Consider the following 22,424-nt stretch of genomic DNA (forward strand, 5'->3'; position numbering starts at 1 on the left):
TCTTGCTCTTATGCTCTGCAAACTTTATTCTCCTAATGTCACCAAGCCTGGGTTTATTAATTTGTAAAGAGGGAACAGTAGTAACAACTTGCCTACCTCTCAGAATTTAGCTAAAGGATATATTTGTTATTAAAAGCATTTAGAAAGGGGCGCCTGGGTGGCTTAGTGGGTTGAGCATTCGACTTCGGCTCAGGTCGTGATCTCATGGTTTGTGAGTTGGATCCTCGCATCGTCTCTCTACTGTCAGCATAGATCCTGCTTCGGATCCTCTGTCCCCTCTGTTTCTCTGCCACTCCCCTGCTTGCTCTCTCTCTCTCTCTCTCTCTCAAAATAAATAACCTTAAAAAAAAACATTTAGAAGAACTGTGCACATTTTCCTGTCATTAACGAAAACATCGGGCTTTGCAAATCTCTGGAGTTGAGAAGAGAGAAGCAAAGTGACTTCTCCAAGGTCATTCAGAAATCCACGACTGATCTGCAAAGTGAGTGCCACTTTGGGTGTAAGACCTCCTTGGTCCTCCAGGCCAAAACATAGGCTTCTGTCCTCAGGAAAGCACCCTCAGCCTTGAATGAAATAAATGACCTTTTTAATCAAACGTGATTACCATCTCTTAACCACAAAATCTACTAATTAAGCACAGTGTTCTGCCGCCCAGCAATTGCTAAAAGCGTAATACAGCCCAGAAAGTCATGTGCATACAATAGACAAACGCTCTGTGTTGCCCTAGGCTGACCTATGAATCAGAGAAGCCAACTCAACACTGGGGTAAGGAAGTCCAAATAAAAATATATAAACCTGATTTATTAAAAAAGCACACAGGTAATAGCAAATATCGGGGAGGCAATGATTTGTTTTACTAAACTATTCCTTATAGGGTTCCAATTAATTCCCCTTTCAAAATTTATTTTATTCACAATTTTTCAGAAATGTATATTGTACATAAGTCTGGTTCATCTCTGTGGATGACATGTCAGTAATTAATACACAAAAAACGTGTTCTACCTGCTGACCACTTAGGGGCACGTGGGTGGCTCAGTTGGTTGAGTGTCCGACTTCGGTTCAGGTCATGATCTCTCAGTTCGTGGGTTCGAGCCCGGCGCCGGGCTCTGTGCTGACATCTCCGAGCCTGGAGCCTGCTTGAGATTCTGTGTGTGTGTCTATGTGTGTCTCTCTCTCTCCCCCTCCCCAGCTTGTTCACTCTCCCTCTCTCTGTCTCTCTCTCTCTCTCAAAAATAGATAGACATTAACTGCTGACCATTCCAACAGTGATCACAGTACTCTATAGATCTGAGTGTGCCTTTGCATGTAAAAGCTTAGAAATGCCCTGATTAGGCTTTTTAAAAAATGTCTTAATCAGCAGTAAGTTAGTGCTTAAAAGACAAAAATTAAAAAGGCAATGACTTGCCTCTGATGATATTGTACATAACCTACATTTGCCACATCGCCAGATTGAAAATATTTTCGGTGGTAACGAGTAAATGCCAGATGCTATGCTGAGTAAAAAGCCATTGATCATGGCAAGGATCAGCTGAGGTCTATCAGTCCTAAAATGAGTTCCTGTGTACTCAGTTTGTTGGCTTGAAACAGCCAGCTTATTGCACATGCTGTATATTTTGCTTCGCGTTTGTGGTACCATCGTTTCATCTCACTACCTTTCATGGCCAGGATTGGCTCCAGTTCTGGGGGAGACACAGAAAGTGCGCTCCACTCTCTGCCTCCCGCTGAATGCAGCTATAGAATTGGGGTGGGATACAGGAAAAGCCCTTTCTCAGGTGTATGGAAAGTAAACAGTAGCAAACAGATTGGGGAACAAGACCAAAATTAAAAGTACTGCCTAAGTAGCCATGAGTTTACCAGTGGTTTCTTCCCCCTCTGTTTACTCCACTCTGGACTAAACGTAGCCCAAAACACAGAAGTAGCGTACACGGACAGTCAAGTAGATACAGCAGAATCTCTCCAGCTAAGTAACCCAGGACTCCGCGTGCCGGAAGACCGTGGGGGAAAATACCCCGATATTTTTTCTTTGCTCTGCTCTCTTGCGTAGCTCCCAAGTGATCCTTTGGTTGCTGCAACAGGGCCAGGGGTGATGGCAGCAGCAGGAGCCTAACATTCCAAGAAAGGGGAATCTTCCTTTCTGATCAGAGTGATGTTATACCAGGACGATGGGGCAAATCCCCCTGCTTTTCTTCTGTCTTTGTCCTCCTGGGGTCCACCCTGGCTATGAGCCCATTTGTAGAAACGCGCAGAGGGCAAGGTAAATAAAGCCCATTTTTTGACCAGAGAACTGCAAGTGTTGTCCCAGGGAACCAGAAAGTACCGGTGAGATCTTTGTGCTCGCTTTGGCTGCACACGTACTAAAATGGGAACTATACGGAGATTAGCAAGGCCCTGTGTGAGGATGGCATGCAAATTTGTGCAGCGTTTCATTTTTTTTTTTTTTTTAATGCTTGGATCCAACCCTAAACGGTATACACAGAACTTGAGAGCTGAACACAGGCTAGGCAGCTAGCAACTAGATCCAAACCTGACTGCAAAGGCTCTGGAAATGGAACTCACATTAAAACCACAACCTCGGGGCGCCTGGGTGGCGCAGTCAGTTAAGCGTCCGACTTCAGCCAGGTCACAATCTCGCGGTCCGGGAGTTCGAGCCCCGTGTCAGGCTCTGGGCTGATGGCTCAGAGCCTGGAGCCTGTTTCCGATTCTGTGTGTCCCTCTCTCTCTGCCCCTCCCCCGTTCATGCTCTGTCTCTCTCTGTCCCAAAAAAATAAATAAAACGTTGAAAAAAAAAAAAAAACAAAACCACAACCAGCAGTCTGACTGAAGCTTATGGTCTAAGTTGAAACTGGTTGGTCGCCTGCTGAAACAAAAATCTCAGAATTCTCCATACACTTCACACCAAAATCCTCATAGCATAAGACTCAAAGTCCAGGATACAATTCAAAAGCACCCAGCATACAAACAAACAAACAAACAAACAAACAAGGAATCTTAACTCGAAAGGCAAACAGTCATTAAGCAACAGGCATGTTGGAATTCTCTGACAGAGCCTCTAAAGCAGCTATGATGAATAGGACCCAAAAAGTAAGGACAAACACTACTTGAAATTCATGAGAAGACTGAAACAGAAAAAAGAAGGAAATAGGAAACCTGAAGAACCAAAGGGTAATTTCAGAACAAAAGAAATTCAGGAGCTAAGGTTTAAAAGATTCACGGGATGGGCTCGGTAGCAGAGTAAAGCATACGTGAACTTGGGGACAGAGTAGTAGAAATTACTCAATCTGAGCAACAGAGAGAAAAAATATTGAAGAAGAAGAAAAGAACAGAGTCTCAGGGAAAAGTCTAGCGTTGATGTCACAGAGTCCAAGAAAACAGGACCACGATGCTTAAAACTTCCCAAGTTTGGTGAGAGAAACCACATATTCAAGAAAATTCAACCGACTCCCAAGAGGCGAAACTTAAAGAAATCCATACCAGACACATCCTAATCAAACTACTGAGAAGTAAAGAAAATAAGATCTTGAAAGAAGCTAAAAAAATAAGCAACAAATTACCTCCTGAAGAGCTACGATTTGAAGGAGTCCACATTTGTCATCAGAAACCATGGAGGACAAAGTGTCAACATTTTGTGATGTGATTTATGTGATGAAAGGACAGAAAGATGAGTCCACACTTCTATAACCAGCAAAAATATCCTTCCGGAATAAAAGTGAAATAAAGATATTTTCAGATTTTTTAAAAGTCTATTTACTTATTTTAAGAAAGAGTGGGGGGGGGGGTGGGGGAGCAGAAAGATAGGGAGATACAGAATCCGAAGCAGGCTCCAGGCTCTGAGCTGTCAGCACAGAGCCGGACCAGCGGCTCAGATTCATGAACGGTGAGATCATGACCCGAGCTGAAGTTCAACACTTAACCAACTGAGCCACCCAGGTGCCCCAAGACATTTGCAGGTTTAGAAAAACTAAGAAAATATTTAGCAGTCAGACCTGATCCAAAAGGATTGCTAAAGGAACTTCAGAAAGAATGCAAATGATGCCGGAAGGAAACTTGCAATATCAGAAAGGAAAGAAGAGTACAAAATTGGCATGTATTTGGGTAAATATAATAGCGTAATTTTCCCCTTTTGAGTCCTTTAAAATATGTTAGACTGTTGGATGCAGAAACATACACATTGTAGGTTTGTGTTGTCAGTGGAGGGAAATGCTATGCATAACACAACCATAGCATAACGTGGCGAGATTAAGGGATCTGTAAGACAGTGAGGTTCCGCCTTCCAGCTAAAGTATAAAACAGAACGTAAATAATACGTGATAGACCAAACGTATCAGTAATTACATGGGTGGTCAAAACACATCAACTAAAGGACAGAGAATGGATTTTGTTTTTAACTGACAGAAATGTGTCCTGTCTACCTGATACTTCAACTACAATGATATAGGTAGCTTAAAAGAATGGGAGGAGGGAAAATGGGGAGATGTTGGTCAAGGGGTACAAAGTTTCAGGTGTACAAGATGAATTAAGTCCTGGAGATCTGCTGTGTAACCATGTGATTATAGTTAGCAATACTCTATTGTGTGATTGCTAAAGGCATAGATCTTACATTTTTCTCAACACACACACACAAAAGAAAAAGGTAACTGTGAGATGAGGGATATGTTGATTACCTTGATTGTCGTGATTAGTTTACAATATATGAAAATATTGAATAATCAGGTTGTATACCTTAAATCTACGCAATTTTTAAATTAATTATCTCTCAATACAGCAGGGGAGGGGGGAAATGAGCTATCAAGCCATGAAAAGAAAAAAAAAAGTAAAAGGCTAGAGAAAATACAGACCGTGCAAACTTGAACCAAAAGAAAGCTAGTGTGGCTCCATGAGTGTGAGACAAAGTAAAGTCCAGAGCAGAAAGTATTACCAGAGATAAAAAGTGATATTGCACAGTGAGAAAAGGGTCCATCGATCAAGAAGACATAACAATCAAAAAGAGAAATTCAAACTGTTGATGTTTGGTTTCTGTAAACAGCAAATAGACTCATTATTTGTTGCTGAAGCGCATCTTAGGAGAGAGCAGTGTGTGTCTCTTGACGTACATACAGGGTTAGATGAAATTATTTGCATTTTCCCTTTGTTCATCTTTTTTCTTTTTAATTATGAGTCATGGCAGCGAATTGTAGATAATACCATGGAAGCTTAGAGTTACTGTATTCTAATTCTAAACCAACCTAAAACTTGGCAATTCCTGGCATTTTTATGTGTAATCACCTCAACTAGGAAATGAGATATTTAAGGAGGTAGCCCACACGTGTGGTGCACCAAAAACCCGTTGCAGTGATGGCAGAGATATTAATTTAATGGTACCAGATGCAGGGGCACCTGGGTGGCTCAGTCAGTTAAGCATCCGACTTCAGGTCACGATCTCACGGTTCGTGAGTTCAAACCCCACATCAGGCTCTGTGCTGACAGTTCAGAGCCTGGAGCCTGCTTCAGAGTCTGTGTCTCCCTCTCTCTCGGCTCTTCCCCTGCTCACGTTCTGTGTGTATGTCTCTCTTTCTCTCTCTCTCTCAAAAATAAATAAACATTAAAGGGGGGAAAAAAGTACCAGATAGACAGAGTGCCCTGCAGGTGACGTGAAAAGAAGATAAAGACACAAGCAACAGAAAATGAAGAGAATTGATAATTGAATTTTGTGGTAAAAGTGACTACAATAATGAATTTCAACTTAGGCTTATTAAGAGAAATACATTACTTCATGAAACGTAGAAGAGAATTTCAGAAGGGAAAAGAATAGACTATTAAAACCAAGAATCTAATCAGTGGCAGGCTTTCCCAACTATGTTCATACATTTAAAAAAAAATTCATTAAACTATTTAAAAGAATGATCTTGGCTTTTCTCTTCTTTTTTTTTAAATTTTTTTTTTTCAACGTTTATTTATTTTTGGGACAGAGAGAGACAGAGCATGAACGGGGGAGGGGCAGAGAGAGAGGGAGACACAGAATCAGAAACAGGCTCCAGGCTCTGAGCCATCAGCCCAGAGCCCGACGCGGGGCTCGAACTCGCGGACCGCGAGATCGTGACCTGGCTGAAGTCGGACGCTTAACCGACTGCGCCACCCAGGCGCCCCTTGGCTTTTCTCTTCTAATCTAAATATTTATGAGAAAGGAGAACTCACCAGGAACTGCAAGACCCCAAAATTCATTCCTTTCCTGGTGCAGGAAGAAAGTAGTTCATGAGGGAAAAGAGCTTATCCTGAAATGATTTATCCAAAGCCAGTAAAATCTGTTCTACTTTTCAGATTATGCTATTAGGAAGACTAACCCCCAGGTGTTTCCATTAATCGATAGTATGATTTAAAGACCTGCACAACTTTGTAGGTTTTTTTTTCCCCCCGTGCTGCGTCATTTATTTCAAATAACGCTTTTAAGGCTATATTAGCATGCAAGAAACAAAAACGTATTTATCCATTTCGTAAATCACACCCAAGCTTTTAAATGCCCTGCAGTTGTAAACACCAGACATTAATTATGTCTGTTCATAGGAAAGTAGAGATTTCACAGCATTTACATTAGTTTATTTATTTTTAATTTTTTAACACTTATTTGTTTTTGAGAGACAGAGGGAGACAGAGCATGAGCAGGGGAGGAGTAGAGAGAGGCACACACAGAATCCAAAGCAGGCTCCAGGCTCTGAGCTGTCCGCACAGAGCCCGACGCAGGGCTCCAGCCCACAAACCTGAGCTGAAGTCATGACCTGAGCCGAAGTCAGTCCCCTAACTGACTGAGCCACTCGGGCGCCCCTACATTAGTTTAAATTAGAGGTTCCTAAACTTCAGTATGCATCAGAATCACCTGAGAGTGCTTGTTAAAACTACATTTTCCTAGGACCTAATGTAGAAATTCAGGTTCAGTAGGTCCAAAATGGGAGCCAGAAATCTATATTTTTATTAACCAACAAATAGCCCTTGGGCTACACTAGTCTAAGTTAACTATACCAAAGTACATTTCATTTTGGACTCTACTATCCTGTTTAGTTATCAAATTAAGAAATAGAATCGAATTGTCATATAACGAACCATAACTTCTTTGCCTTTATGCAGACCTAACAAAGACAGTTCAAATAACTACAGTAAGTGTTTCCAGGAGTATTTTTATTGAAAATAAAAGGCTATAAAGATTTACTTAGGTTTGATCAAAGTAATTGAATAGAAGGAATGACCAATGACTTCTTGGTAAGCCCACAGCAGTCATTCTTACAAAGCTTTTACCGTTACCAACAGTAACGGATTGTAAAATGGTGATAATATTAGAATCTGTCCCATGGGTGGCTACGAAGAATAGATTAGTTTGAACTTATGGGCCACTTACAACAAGAGCTAGTGCTCAATAATTTTTGGCTACTATCTCTTCTTCTCCATCATTATCAGTTATATGCTACATGTTGGGCAAAGCAGGTAATGGCATGAGCGTAACACAGAAACTGTGCTGGTTCAAACATTTTTTCCTTGGCAAAGAGAATCAAAAACGTAGGAATATAAATACAGTCTTCACCAGGAAAGGCCCAGACCCTTAGCTTAAATGCTGCACGTGGGAGACCTTCTCTTGCTCTATTGTAAGAAAAATAAAAATGAGTCTTTGCACCTGGGGTTCCCCATCTAGAAAAAATGTACCCTCAACCTTGCTCAGCTCTTGACTTTGGGTAGATTACGCTTCTGTCTGCATTGCCTCAGTGCTGGGGAACTGGCATTTCCACCTGATGGTTTTTGTGCCTATTTATTTATTTATTTATTTTAAAGTTTATTTATTTCTTTTTTTTTTTTTCGTTGCACTCTGCTAACAGACAGAGCTTTGTACACCTTTTATTTATTTTTTTAATGAAATTTATTGACAAATTGGTTTCCATACAACACCCAGTGCTCATCCCAAAAGGTGCCCTCCTCAATACCCATCACCCACCCTCTCCTCCCTCCCACCCCCCATCAACCCTCAGTCTGTTCTCAGTTTTTAACAGTCTCTTATGCTTTGGCTCTCTCCCATTCTAACCTCTTTTTTTTTTTCCTTCCCCTCCCCCATGGGTTCCTGTTAAGTTTCTCAGGATCCACATAAGAGTGAGACCATATGGTATCTGTCTTTCTCTGTATGGCTTATTTCACTTAGCATCACACTCTCCAGTTCCATCCACGTTGCTACAAAAGGCCATATTTCATTTTTTCTCATTGCCACATAATATTCCATTGTGTATACAAACCACAATTTCTTTATCCATTCATCAGTTGATGGACATTTAGGCTCTTTCCATAGTTTGGCTATTGTTGAGAGTGCTGCTATGAACATTGGGGTACAGTGGCCCTATGCATCAGTACTCCTGTATCCCTTGGATAAATTCCTAGCAGTGCTATTGCTGGGTCATAGGGTAGGTCTATTTTTAATTTTCTGAGGAACCTCCACACTGCTTTCCAGAGCGGCTGCACCAATTTGCATTCCCACCAACAGTGCAAGAGGGTTCCCGTTTCTCCACATCCTCTCCAGCATCTATAGTCTCCTGATTTGTTCATTTTGGTCACTCTGACTGGCGTGAGGTGATACCTGAGTGTGGTTTTGATTTGTATTTCCCTGATAAGGAGCGACGCTGAACATCTTTTCATGTGCCTGTTGGCCATCCGGATGTCTTCTTTAGAGAAGTGTCTATTCATGTTTTCTGCCCATTTCTTCACTGGGTTATTTGTTTTTCAGGTGTGGAGTTTGGTGAGCTCTTTATAGATTTTGGATACTGGCCCTTTGTCCGATATGTCATTTGCGAATATCTTTTCCCATTCCGTTGGTTGCCTTTTAGTTTTGTTGGTTGTTTCCTTTGCTGTGCAGAAGCTTTTTATCTTCATAAGGTCCCAGTAATTCACTTTTGCTTTTAATTCCCTTGCCTTTGGGGATGTGTCGAGTAAGAGATTGCTACGGCTGAGGTCAGAGAGGTCTTTTCCTGCTTTCTGCTCTAAGGTTTTGATGGTTTCCTGTCTCACATTTAGGTCCTTTATCCATTTTGAGTTTATCTTTGTGAATGGTGTGAGAAAGTGGTCTAGTTTCAACCTTCTGCATGTAGCTGTCCAGTTCTCCCAGCACCATTTGTTAAAGAGGCTGTCTTTTTTCCATTGGATGTTCTTTCCTGCTTTGTCAAAGATGAGTTGGCCATACGTTTGTGGGTCTAGTTCTGGGGTTTCTATTCTATTCCGTTGGTCTATGTGTCTGTTTTTGTGCCAGGTTTATTTCTGAGACAGAGATAGAGCCCGAGTGGGGGAGGGGCAGGCACAGAATCCGAAACAGGCTCCAGGCTCTGCGCTGTCAGCACTGAGCCCGACGCGGGGCTTGAACCCACGAACCACAGGATCATAACCTGAGTCGAAGTCGGATGCTCAACCGACTGAGCCATCCAGGCGCCCCTGTGCCTTTTTAATACCCTCTGAGGCAGCCTCCGGCCACGGCGAGCTTCCTGCCTGAGCTGGGCAAGTTATTTCCTGAGCATCCATTATTGTTGCTGGAATACTCAGTCTGAGCTCAGTAGAATCTATAGTGGCCCTAATGAAGCTTTCTTTTTATTGCGTGGGCCCCTTCATTGCATCGAAGGGGGTGCATTTTTGTAGCACTTGTAAAGTAGGATATTTTGACTGTTTCTTTTAAGACCACAGTCTTTCCACTTCAATTACTTCTCCCTCAGGGGCTTTGGAATGGCTGTACCGTTTTAGGGACCAGCTGGGGGGTAACGGGAATTGTAGGATATATTTTTTCCAAGTTTAGTATATATTTATGTGGTTTATAGTCACTTCCATATATAGCTGTAACTGTTAGCCATTTCTGTATAGGAACGCTTCCCCCAAATGATCAAACAGCCCCATCCATCATGTTAGAGGAAAGACTGCATTATCTTTCTCTTCTCTGTCTAGGAAAAGATATTACGAGTTACTGTTACATGAAAAGGAGCTCAAAGAATTTGCAGCCACAAAATGTAGTAAAACCTAAAGGAATTTGTTCTGCTGAGTTGTGTCAGTCAGTTAATCAAATGTATCTTCTGCAAAATAAAGGGTCCTCAAAAGTCTGCAAGCTTCAGACTCCAGGAAACGCTGATCTACCTACTGCTGGTTTTTGATTAACTGACCTGTCTATACTCTGTAGTCCTATTACTTTTAATTTTTAATTCATGATATTGTAGAACTTTTCATAACCCAGGACTACATACATCATGTTATAGCAGAAACATCAGTTGCTGTTATATTATTACCATTATTAATTATTATTATTGTTATCAATGCAATTATTGGACCTTGGGATGAGGAGAGGGGGATATATTGAACCAAACCTGTTCGATAATAGGAAGTGATTTCCTAAAGTCGTTTTGTATTTATGTTTTATTTATAAATTTTTATACTGTATTTTTAAAACTACATTTTAAGAAAAATCAAGAGACTTAAAGCACATAGAAATATTATCCTAACTTTTTCTTAAATTAAAAACTAAGCAAGGGTGCCTGGGTGGCTCAGTTGGTTAAGCATCTGACTTCGGCTCAGGTCATGATCTTGCAGTTCATGAGTTCAAACCCAGCGTCAGGATTTGTGCTGCTCACAGCTCAGAGGCTGGAACCTGCTTCAGATTCTGTCTCCCTGTCTCTCTGCCTTCCCCCACTCACACTCTGTCTCTCTCTCTCTCTAAAAATAAATAAACATTAAAAAAAAAAAGACTAAGCATGGGGTGCCTGTGTGGCTCAGTCGGTTAAGCGTCATGATCTCACAGTTCATGAGTTCGAGCCCCGCATCGGGCTCTGTGCTGACAGCTCAGAGCCTGGAGCCGGTTTCAGATTCTGTGTCTCCCTCTCTCTCTGCCCCTCCCCTGCTCATGCTCTGTCTCTCTCTGTCTCAAAAATAAATAAACATTAAAAAATTTTTTTAAAAAAGACTAAGCAGATCATAGTTTTATTCATATCTGTACTGAAATTGCGTTTTGTTTTAATAGTTACAGTTTCTTCCTGCTTTATTTTGTTTTGGAAATCTCTAATATCTAAAGGTAGCAAGGTCCATCCCATGTCCATCTAATTTTAAAAAAAAATTTAACGTTTGTTTATTATTGAGAGACACAGAGAGAGATAGAGCATGAGCGGGGGAGGGGCAGAGCGAGAGAAGGAGACACAGAATCCCAAGCAGCTCCAGGCACCGAGCTGGCAGCACAGGGCCCAACGCGGGGTTCAAACTCACCAACCGCGAGATCATGACCTGAGCCGAAGTCGGACGCTTAACTGACTGAGCCACCCAGACACCCCTACCTTCTAGTTGCTTCTTAGTATCTTTCAATAAATAAATGTATATATAATTTCTAAATTATATAAATATTTATTTCAATAAATAAATAAATAAGCTTAACTTGAGAGCGATGTGGGTGGGCCCTAGAGATGTGGTATTTGAGCAGAGAAATAAAACCAAATGAGGAAGTCAGCTAGATTAAAGAATACCATTTCACCAGGTGGGAGGCAGATCTGGAGACCCTGAAAGAATGTGATAAATGAGAAAACAGAACCTTAAAAGTAAAGTATGTTGAAATAGTACAAATATCTTGTATTTGTAATAAAATTTATAATTTTAACATAGAATTGTTTTCCAAATTAGGAATTAAATACAGACCAGAATTCATAGTACAGAAATGTCGTATTAATGTTTTCTGGAACATTTAACCTGTTCTGAAATGGTTTTGCCATTTAGCTAAATTGTTCTTTTGGTGTCATTTTATACTCAAATTATAATTTATGTTATTCTCTAAATATTTAAACCCATCTGTCTATAATAGTAAAAATATATAAATAGATGCTATGTTTTAATTACAAAGTTAACCTTTAAAACCCATTTAAATGTTAAGCAAATTTAATAAAATTATCTTTCCTTCTGATCCTGTCATTAATCAATGTAACCTAAGTATCACCAGTATACATCACAATCTATACCCGTCAAAAGTGTCATCAGAGATGGACCCTGACTACAAAGAGCTTATAAATTTAGTTGTGTAAGTCAGACAAGATTTATAAACATTGCATTCTTATGATAAACATTCAGCTAATAAATCCTAAATAAGTTTTGATTTATAAATCCTTTCATTGCCCTTGAGATTCTAGGGACTGATTTATGAGTCAGTATGCTAAAATCTATAATTTGATCAGGCATAAATCTTATTCTGTGACTTCTGTTTTAGCCTGTAATTCATAAATCCTGGTCAGTGTAGGTTTTCAGTTTTTTAAGTGTTCTGCATTTACAGTGGGTCTCAGAAGTACATATTTTAGGGTGTTAATGATTAAAAGTGGTAATTTGCATATAATTCGATTAAACAAATACAGCAGCTGAATAGAACTTGCTCTGTATTCTAGGGAGTGAGTTTATAGAAATGAACTCTAAACTCAATGATGATTTCAAAGTATTGTAGCTGGAAGAACAATAAAATATTAAAATTAAAGTCATTGTTGACTGTACCTGCCAGGTTAGGATTGGTGTGCCAGAAACCATTAATTGTCTTCAAGTATCCACTCTCTTTTTCTGTAGTAATGTAATTTTCACAGAGCACAATATCTGCCCAGGATAAACACTACATTTCCCAGTCCTCCTTGCAGCTGGGTGTGACCATGTGACTAACCTACAGCCAATGGTACATGGGCAGAGGTGATAAGTGCAATTTCAGTACATATACTCTGGCTGGAATGCAAAAGTGGTTCAGGTCCAAGTGGGGAAGGGAAGGAGTGTAGCCCCCCGTATGACGCTATCTTTGGTGTCTGGTACACTTATTCCGTGACAGATAGATGAGGGAGAAAACAATTTCTAACATCCTAAGACATTAATTAAATCTCTGTTATAGCGCACATTTAATAAATATTAAATTTTATATATTTATGCATTAAATGCGTTATTTTTATATTGTACATTTTATTTAAAAAATTCTGTTTGCCAGGAACTCTGCTCATCACTGTGGAAATACAGGTAAACATGATTCAGTCCTTGCCTTTGTTAAATTTACCCCTAAGTAGTAACTTGTTTCTTAACACTTGAATACACGGAATTGTTTGTAAATTTGTTTTCTGTTTGCTGGCAGAATATAAAAATATAATTGTATATATAATTGTATATAAATCCTGTATACCACCCTACTAAATTCACGGAGTACCTCTAGTAATTACTTTGTACAGTAGTTTGGATTTTCCATGTAAAAAATTATCTGCAAACCGAGTTATACTTCTTCCTTTATGTGTATGCTTTTTTTTTCTTACTTCATTGCCCTAGAAATATTGAACAGAAGTTATAATATCTTTGCCTTGCTCCAGAACTTAGGAAGAAGCAACATCCATTAAGTATGACAACTGAAATTTTTTTCATTGATCTTCTTTGTCAGATTGAGGAAATTCTCTTCTGTTCCTCATGATTGTGGGTTCAGTTTCATCAAATACTTTTTTGCCTCTCCTGAAATGATCGTATGCTTAGCTTTCTTGTAATGTGAATTATATCGATTTTCCAATTTTAAACCACCCTAACGTTCCCGGGAGTATCCCTACTTAGTCATGATTTTTTAAAAAATCTTTTTATATGTTTCTGACTTTAATTTGGTAAAGACTTTGTCACGAATTTTTGCATCTATGCTCATGAGGGAAATTGGTCTGTAATTGCCTTGTAAAGTCTTGTTGTGTGCTCAGGGTTATACCAACCTCATATAACAGCTGAGGATGTGTTCTTTCCATCTCTATTTGCTGAAAGAATTTTGTGAGATTGATTTATTTCTTCCTTAAAGGCTGGATGGAATTTTATCAGTGAAGCCATCTGAGTCTACAGTTCTATTTGGGGGAATATTTTTAACAATGACTTTAATTTTAATTTTTAATATTCACGAGGCTATTTAAATTTTCCATTTCCATTTATATATTTTAAAAAATTCTTTTCAGCTGAATCTTCAAATTTAATTTTATTAAGTTCATAATATTCCCTTACTATCCTTTACTATCTGTAGGATTTTTAGTGATAAACCTTCTTTTATTCTAAGTATTGCTAATTTGTATTCTTGTTCTCTTTCTTTTTTAAATTGGCCTGTCTTATCCAGGAGGTTTTCAATCTTATTGATATTTTCGAAGAAAAAAATTTTTTTGAGGATGGGTTTGCAAGGGTGATCTTTCAACAAATATTTTTTGAGCAGTCACATCTGCCAGGTCCTGGGATCCACACAGTCCCTGCCCTCGTGGGCTTAGTTCCTGGAAGGAGCCCTGTGGAAAGTCTTGGAGAAACCTGAGGCAGTGGGCAGCTTCCTTTTCTTGGGCAGAGTGGCCAGGGATGTAAAGAACAGTGGCCTGGCTCTCAGACATGCCCTCTCGGCTAAAGAGGACTTAAGTCCCCTTGCCCAGATTCCATGTAGCACTTCATTCCTTGGTTTTTACCTTTGGGCTTTGTTAATGTTCTCTGTTGTTTTCTCACTCACTGATTTCTGGTCTTGGTTATTTCCTCTTATTTATTTTATGTTTGCACTGATCTTCTTTTTCTAGCTTCTTAAGTTGGAAGCTTAGATCACTGGTGTTATAACTTCTTTTCTAATATAGCCATTTAAAGGTATTAGTGTCTCTCTAAGCATCATAGAGTTACATCCCACAAATGTTATGATGAACTTTCATGATCATTGACATGAAAGTGTACTCTAATTTCCTTGATGACTTCTTTTTTTGACTCGCCAGTTACTTGGAAGTGTGTTTCTTGAATTCCAGATATTTATAAATTTTCTTACTTAATATCATTTTATTATTGATTTCTAATTTAGTTCTCTTTTGGTTGGAGAACATACTCTGGAATATTTCAAATTTTAAACTCTGTTAAGATTTGTGGGGGCGCCTGGGTGGCTCAGTCAGTTGAGCGTCCGACTTTGGCTCAGGTTATGATCTCACGGTTTGTGAGTTCAAGTCCCGCATCGGGCTCTGTGCTGACAGCTCAGAGCCCGGAGCCTGCTTCGGATTCTGTGTCTCCCTCTCTCTCTGCCTCTCCCCTCCTCATGTTCATGCGCTCTCTCTCTCTCAACAATAAAGGTTAAATTTTTTTTTTAGAAAAGATTTGTGTCTGGTCCAACATGTGGCTTTAGTGAATGGTCCCTGTGCATTTGAAAAGAAGGCTGTATACTACACTTGTTAGGTGCAGTGTTCTTTTTTTTTTTTTTTTTCAACGTTTATTTATTTTTGGGACACAGAGAGACACAGCATGAACGGGGAAGGGGCAGAGAGAGAGGGAGACACAGAATCGGAAACAGGCTCCAGGCTCTGAGCCATCAGCCCAGAGCCTGACGCGGGGCTCGAACTCGCGGACCGCGAGATTGTGACCTGGCTGAAGTCGGCCGCTTAACCGACTGCGCCACCCAGGCGCCCCGGCGCAGTGTTCTATAAACGTCAATTATTCAAGGTTGTTGATAGTCCTGTTCAGGCGATCTATATTCTTTCTGACTTCTTATATAGTTGTTCTATTAACTCCTGAGAGAAGTTGTTAAAAGTCCAACCAAAATTGTGAATTTGTCTGTTCCTCCCTTTAATTCTACGAATTTTTGCCCCGTGAATTTTGAAACTTTTTGTTTCTAAGTGCAAATGCATTTCTGAATATTAAGTCTTCTGTTCAATTTTTATTTTAGCATTATGAAAATATTTATGTATTTATATGTTTTCCTCCCTGTCTTTAAGAGAGTTTTATTCCAAGTTTATTTATTTATTTTTGAGAGAAAGAGAGAGGAAATCCCGCTCCCCCACTGTCAGTGGGGAGCCCATTGCAAGGCTTGAACTCAGGAACCATGAGATCATGACCTGAGCCAAAATCAAGAGTTGGGACACCTAATGTATTGAGCCACCCAGGCGCCCCTTTAAGTAAGTCTTTGAATTCAGAGTACATCTAACTGAATTTTTTTTATTTAAAGTAACTTCCAGGCAGACAGCATATAGTGCCTTTTAACCAACCAATTCCCTGCCTTTTCACTGGAGTATTTAATTTGTAATTAATGTAACTTTTGATGTGGCTGGATTAGGTCAACGTGGTTACTGTTTGTTTTGTTTTTCCCATTTGTTTTGTGTTCCTCTGGCCCTCTTCTCCTGTCATTTTGAGTTCATTGAAATTGCTTTTAAAATTTCATTTTTAATTATCAAGTGGCTGTTTTGCTTACCTCTTTGTATTATTATTTTAGTGGTGATCTACAAAGCACAACAAACGTCCTTGATTTTTCAGTCTGTTGGAAGTTAATAACAGAAAAGGTAGTAACTTTGCAATCTTTTTGGTTTTTTTTAGTCCAATCTTATAGGTTTTTTTACACCCTGTAATTTATGTTATAGTTCTCATGTTTATTACACAAGCTATACATGCTAGGATTTTTGCCTTAAATGGTCATAAATAGGTTTTAATTAAAATCTGAATTTTTATCTGGAATCATTTCCCTTGTGCTTGAAGAACTTACTGTAGCTTTTCTTGAACGCAAAGGCTGCTGGAGAATTACCTTTGTTTTTGTTAATCTGAAACTGCCTTTATTTCACCTTTATTCCTAAAAGTTATTTCTGTTCCACGGAGAATGCTGGGTTCACAATTTGTTGTTTTTATTCGACACTCTAAAGATGTCATTCAACTATATTTTGGCCTCCAGTGTTTCTGCTGAGAGAAGTCATTGGCAACTTGTATTTTTGCCCTGTATATGTTATGTGTCCCTTTTTCTTCTGGAAACTTTTAAGATTTTCTTTATTTTTTGTTTTCGTTTGTTTAACAACTGTCACCTTTCCAACTCTTGTGTTCGTTTGTTTGCTTTTTTTCTATTTATACCACGTAGAGTTCTCTGAGGTTTTTGAATCTAAAATTTTGGAAACTTTTGTCCATTCTTTCTTCAAATGTTGGGTTACCCAATTCTATCTCTCATCTGTTTCTAAAACTCCATATGTAGTCGCTCTTTTGATACAGTGCACTAATCACTGAGACTCAGGTTTTTTTCCTATCATTTTTTTCCTCTTTGTTCTCCACACTGTATAATTTCAGTGGAGTGATCTTCAGTCACTGACTCTTTTATTTCCACCATGGTTGTCCAGCCTATCCAACGACGTTTTTGTCTCAGATACTGTATTTTTCACTTCCAGAATTTCTGTTTGATTCTTTTCTTATGGTTACTATCTCGCTGTTGAGATATCCTGTTTATCCATTCATCACAAATATATTTTCTTTTATATCCTTGAGCATACTCATAACAGCTAAATTAAATTTTTTGTGCTCTAATTCTGGCGTCTGGGTCATCTCAGTTGCCTTTCCTCTTGATTATGTGCCTAGTAATTTGAGATGTATCCTGGACGTTGTGAAAAGTACATGATAGAGATTATATTCTGGTATTTCCCTGCGCATTTGATTGTTTGTTTGTTTCATCAGGCAGTTAACATGACAGGACTCAAGTCCTAATGTTTGTCACCTCCGCAGTGGGTATCTGCTAAAATCTCGGTTCAATTCTTTTAGCCTCAGGGCTGCTCACGGTTTATGCATGCATAGTTCAGATGCCATCCTGATTTTCTCTCCCAGAATTTATGTACACAGTTTGATATTCCCCTTCCCCCTTTCCCCAGAGTTTCTCCTTTCCCTGATTTCCTCCCTCATTTTCCATCTGCCTTGACAGTCCTAAATTCTGACCTTTAATTCTTAAAAATGGTACACTGCAAAGATTTCTATCCAAGATTTAGTGAATCTGTTTAATCTGGCCAGCGCATGCCCTTTAGCAAAAATCCTGATCAACAGGAAACTCACCAGTTCCTATTCGCTTCTTCCCAGTTTTGACTCTCTTCCAATTTATGCCTGCTTTTCGTTTCGCTCCAGTGACTTCGGGGAGATGTGTTTTATATTGACGAATAACTCAGTTGCTACCTGTGGTAGGGTTGTACCCATAAGAGCTACTCCACGTTTACCATTGTACCAGAAGAAAAAACTGCCCACATCCTTGGTTGTTGACTTTGAGAAACTCAGTGTAGTGTCCTAAGCAGAGACACTAAAAGCAGTTAGGGAGAGTCTGAGAAAAGTTCTTTAAGAAATGATTTCCTTAAAACACAGAATAGATGTCTTCCTTAAAGTGGCATTGCATATCAACCTTGTTGTCTCACTTTTATATTAAATCAGAGAGAAGAAGATATGCTACTATGAGCAGAAAAAAAGATGTGAATCCCAGACACAATAAAATGCTACTTATGAATTTATGAATGCATCAAAGCGCTGTTTAAACAGCATAGGCTGAATGCAAATGTCTATCTGAACTTCCTCCTGAAGCCTCACAAAGCAATGACAGTAAAGGAATTAAGAGAAAAAAAAATTCACAAGGACAAAAAGAAGACAGCAGACAACAAAAGTAACATTTTGAAATCTGGGAAATAGTTTAACCACCGGTAGCTGCTTTAGACTGGAGAACGCAGCAATCTGAGTCTGTTGAGGCAGCAAGCCAGAAAGCCAGTCATTTTCGCATAAAACTATGAAAATACTCAGACCGGAGACAACCCGTGCTTGGAATGCAGGTGTGCAAAAAATGGGGCTGAAATCTGTAGTGTGAACTGAACTTTTTTTTTTTTAAAGATTTATTTATTTTTGAGAAAGAAAGAGAGCACAAGTGGGGAAGGGACAGGGGTGGGGGGTACAGTAGATCTGAAGCGGGCTCTGCCCTGATGGCAGCAAGCCCAATGCGGGGCTCGAACTCACAAACTGGGAGATCATGACCTGAGCCGAAATTGGATGCTTAACCGACGGAGACACCCAGGTGCCTCTGAACTGAACATCCTTAAAAGAGAAGCCAGGCTTCCCATCTTCCCTCCCCACCCTGGCTCCATCAAAACAAAACCTGGGATCTATTTTTAGACAGGTTTGATCAGATAGCCTCTGGATTTGGAGACAGCAAGAAGAGTTGAGGTTGGAGGGTGAGTTACTATGCTGAAATCAGAGGGATTATGGGAAAATCTTCCCACTGAAGAGAGATTTGTTCCCTGCATGGCTCTGGAAAGGCCTGCAGCCAGGCATAGATACTTGAGGTTGGAGATTGGTGAACTGCCTTCTGGAAGAAAATGGATCCACTCAAAAGTATAGACTTACAGTAGGATTTTTAACCATAGGGTCCATGAGCACAAAAATTCATTTTTGTTTCCACTAACCTGCAAATTAGCATCTCTGTCATTTTTGAATGTAGGTAACAAACCATTGTAATAATCGCAGTACCCGTCACTTTGTCACTGGTAGGAATCACGGTAATCTTTTTTATCACATTATCCATCGCGTATATCTTGAAATAATATTTTCATTCATCATTACTTCAGCAGTTATTAGATCAAACTCTAAAGCTTATTATATGATGCATTAATAAAAAGCACATATTATTGTTTCACAGATTTATTTTTAAAACTTTGCTATAATTGGTTCCATGCATTTAAATACATTCTGAAATAGGGTCTACAGGCGTCACCAGACTGCCATGGCACAAAATAAGTTAAGATCCCCTAAAATGCAGATACAGGCATTTGGAGATTTCCCCCAGCCAAACAAATGATCTCATAGTGAGATGCACAGATCACGAAACTACACTTATGCTTCCCAGTCTAGTTCATTTGGGCCTCACTTTTTTTTTTTAATATATGAAATTTATTGTCAAATTGGTTTCCATACAACACCCAGTGCTCATCCCAAAAGGTGTTGGGCCTCACTTTTAAATATGATTTGACAGCTAAGGAAGACCAGACATTAAGGACAACCTCTACTCTGAAAGGTAGAGCCAGAACAAAACAAAATAGGGAGAAATAAAGAAGGGAGAGGAACAAAGTGGTAAAATAAACTCATGAAAAAAGAACATCATGATTAATATCCAAAGAGAACTAAGAGACTCTATTTCATCTGTAAAACAAGACCAGAACAATACACATACAAAGGAGCAAAGAATCCAAAGGACTTCTTGAAAACTCAATTAAGACAGATTCAATAAGGGTGCCTGAATGGCTCAGTCTGTTGAACATCCGACTCTTGAGTTTGGCTCATGGTTCATGAGATGGAGCCCCACGTTTGGGATTCTCTCTCCTCTCTCTTTCTGTCCCTCCCCACTTCCTGCTCACTTGTGCACTTTTCTCCCTCTCTCAAAATAAATAAACATTAAAAAAAAAAAGATTCTCTCTTCTTGTGCCCCTCTAAAATAAAAGAAAAAGATAGCTTCAATAAAATGTTCAACAGATGTGTGGAAAATAACATTAAGGACAACATTACTCTTTTCCTTCTTCCGGGAAGTGGGAAAAAAAAGTCAAAGAAATGAAAATGGTATTTTATTTGCTCTGCCTAATCTCCATTTCCAAATCATTGCCGTGGTTAGTGAACACCTTCTGATCTCCACTTCTGCACCCTATCACTCCCCTACAATGCCCCCACCCACACCTATTCACCTATATAGGGGCAGCTGGTTGAAAATGAGAGGGCAGAAAATGGGTTGGTTTTAGGCAGGGTACCAGTAACTTGCTCTTTCCATGGACCACAGTATCTGATAAACGAAAGGTCATCTCTATGGTGACCGCTACTGTTCTTACCAGATATTTCTAGTTGTCTGCCTACCAGCCTCATGGCGGTAGGCTCCTCCTTCTCCGTAGTTTGAGGTCAAGCATTGTGGCTTACTTCGGTCTTACATCTGCTCTTTATGTGTTCTGGGTGGTGAACCATAGGGGGATGCGACGCCACACCGAAGAACAACATAGAAGAAGCCAGCTTGGACCCTTTGGTATCTGAGCCTTGATCTTATGCATAAGTTACCTGGAGCCCAGTGGTTTTAAGTCAAACACTACATACATCAGTACCTGATTCTAGCACCACATGGTCTCTGAGTCCCTGCCTATACCATTCTTTCTATCTGATAAGCTCTCCCTAGGCCTTCTCCTGTACCCTTCACTTAATTAATTAGCACACTTATCCATCACAGTCCTTTCCAATAATTCCCCTAGGAAAGCTTCTCTGAATCCACACATCATGTAAGGTTCCCTGGCTATATGCTCCTACCCTTGTGCTTTTCCTTCACAGCATTTACAAATTCTTGGCTCTTTTGCATGGTTCTTTGAGCGCAGGATCTTTGGCTGGGCCTGGTACACAGTAGGTTCTCCATAAATATCTGTTGAATGACGGAACAAGTGCACCTAGCATCAAGAAAGCTGAGAATAAGTCTGGAGGATATAGAAATGATGCGTTGGGGGAATGCAGAAATAAAGATCAAGGTGCAGATGCAAAGAGCCAGTCGAAGGGCTGGTGTGGTGGTGCTCAGGTAACATCCAGAAGCAGGTCCATTTCCATTCCAGTGTCTCAGGGCTGCCAGTGTTATAAAAATAGTGACTGGAAATCAAAGGGGAAAAGTTACCACTTTCTTTCTACCTACGTATTGAATTTTAAAAGCAAACCTTCAGGCCCTTTATAATCACATTAGAGTGACTCCTGCCATGCTTTTCTAAAACGAAGGGCTCTGAAGTATGGAGGCCATGGTGTTTAAAATGTACTAAGTAAGGAGACTTACACCATCTGAAAAAAATCCCAAGTTCCTGCCATACCCGATTTTGAAATTCTATAATTTGATATTGCCTTCCTCTGGTAATGTACACTATTTCTTAATTCATAATAGATCATACATATGCCCATTTGTTAAAAGCACAACAAAACAGCTCATAGAAAAGCAGAGCTTAAGACCTGTGTGGCTTTCAACGATATATTACATCTTTCTCTTCCATGCTTCTCTGGAAACTCTGAGTCTTAAGTAGCCTTACGTAAGGAGACATACAAACGCACTGGTGGTCTAGTGGAGAGGCAAGTTACAAATATCTCCACGTGAAAGTACCTCAGAGTTCACTCAACTCTTGAGCCTGATAGAGAAACTGAAGTAGCCCTTGGAGGGTGGGATCTGAGAGTGACCATTGACCTACTGTGGCCCTCAGACAACCCTCAGAATGCTGACAGGGCGTATATAATGAATGAAATTAGAGAGTCTTCTACATTTTATTTTATTTATTTATTTTTTTTAATTTTTTTTTTCAACGTTTATTTATTTTTGGGACAGAGAGAGACAGAGCATGAACAGGGGAGGGGCAGAGAGAGAGGGAGACACAGAATCGGAAACAGGCTCCAGGCTCTGAGCCATCAGCCCAGAGCCCGACGCGGGGCTCGAACTCGCGGACCGCGAGATCGTGACCTGGCTGAAGCCGGACGCTTAACTGACTGCGCCACCCAGGCGCCCCAAGAGTCTTCTACATTTTAAAGGGTGCTGTAACAAAACCCGATTTAAAGCTCATTGACTTTCCTCCATAGCCATCGTAAAGGTCTCATAAGCCTGTCTCTCTCCACCCAAACGAATAGAATGAGCGAAACTCCAACAGTACTGTTCTTTCTTCGTTTAATGTTTTAT

The 22,424-nt window shown here is 39.8% G+C and overlaps 1 protein-coding gene and 1 non-coding gene across 2 annotated transcripts in view; both read left to right on the top strand.

Annotated features, from left to right (window-relative positions):
- CYYR1 (cysteine and tyrosine rich 1) overlaps positions 1–22,424 on the top strand; it is a 103,482-nt gene that overhangs the window by 17,368 nt on the left and 63,690 nt on the right. The gene's annotated exons all lie outside the window — the stretch shown is intronic.
- LOC122492479 lies at positions 2,332–2,434 on the top strand. Its single transcript, XR_006299664.1, has one exon. It is a non-coding gene; the product is annotated as a U6 spliceosomal RNA (small nuclear RNA).

Source organism: Prionailurus bengalensis, chromosome C2 (genome assembly GCF_016509475.1).
Source record: "Prionailurus bengalensis isolate Pbe53 chromosome C2, Fcat_Pben_1.1_paternal_pri, whole genome shotgun sequence".
Classification (NCBI taxonomy): Eukaryota; Metazoa; Chordata; class Mammalia; order Carnivora; family Felidae; genus Prionailurus; species Prionailurus bengalensis.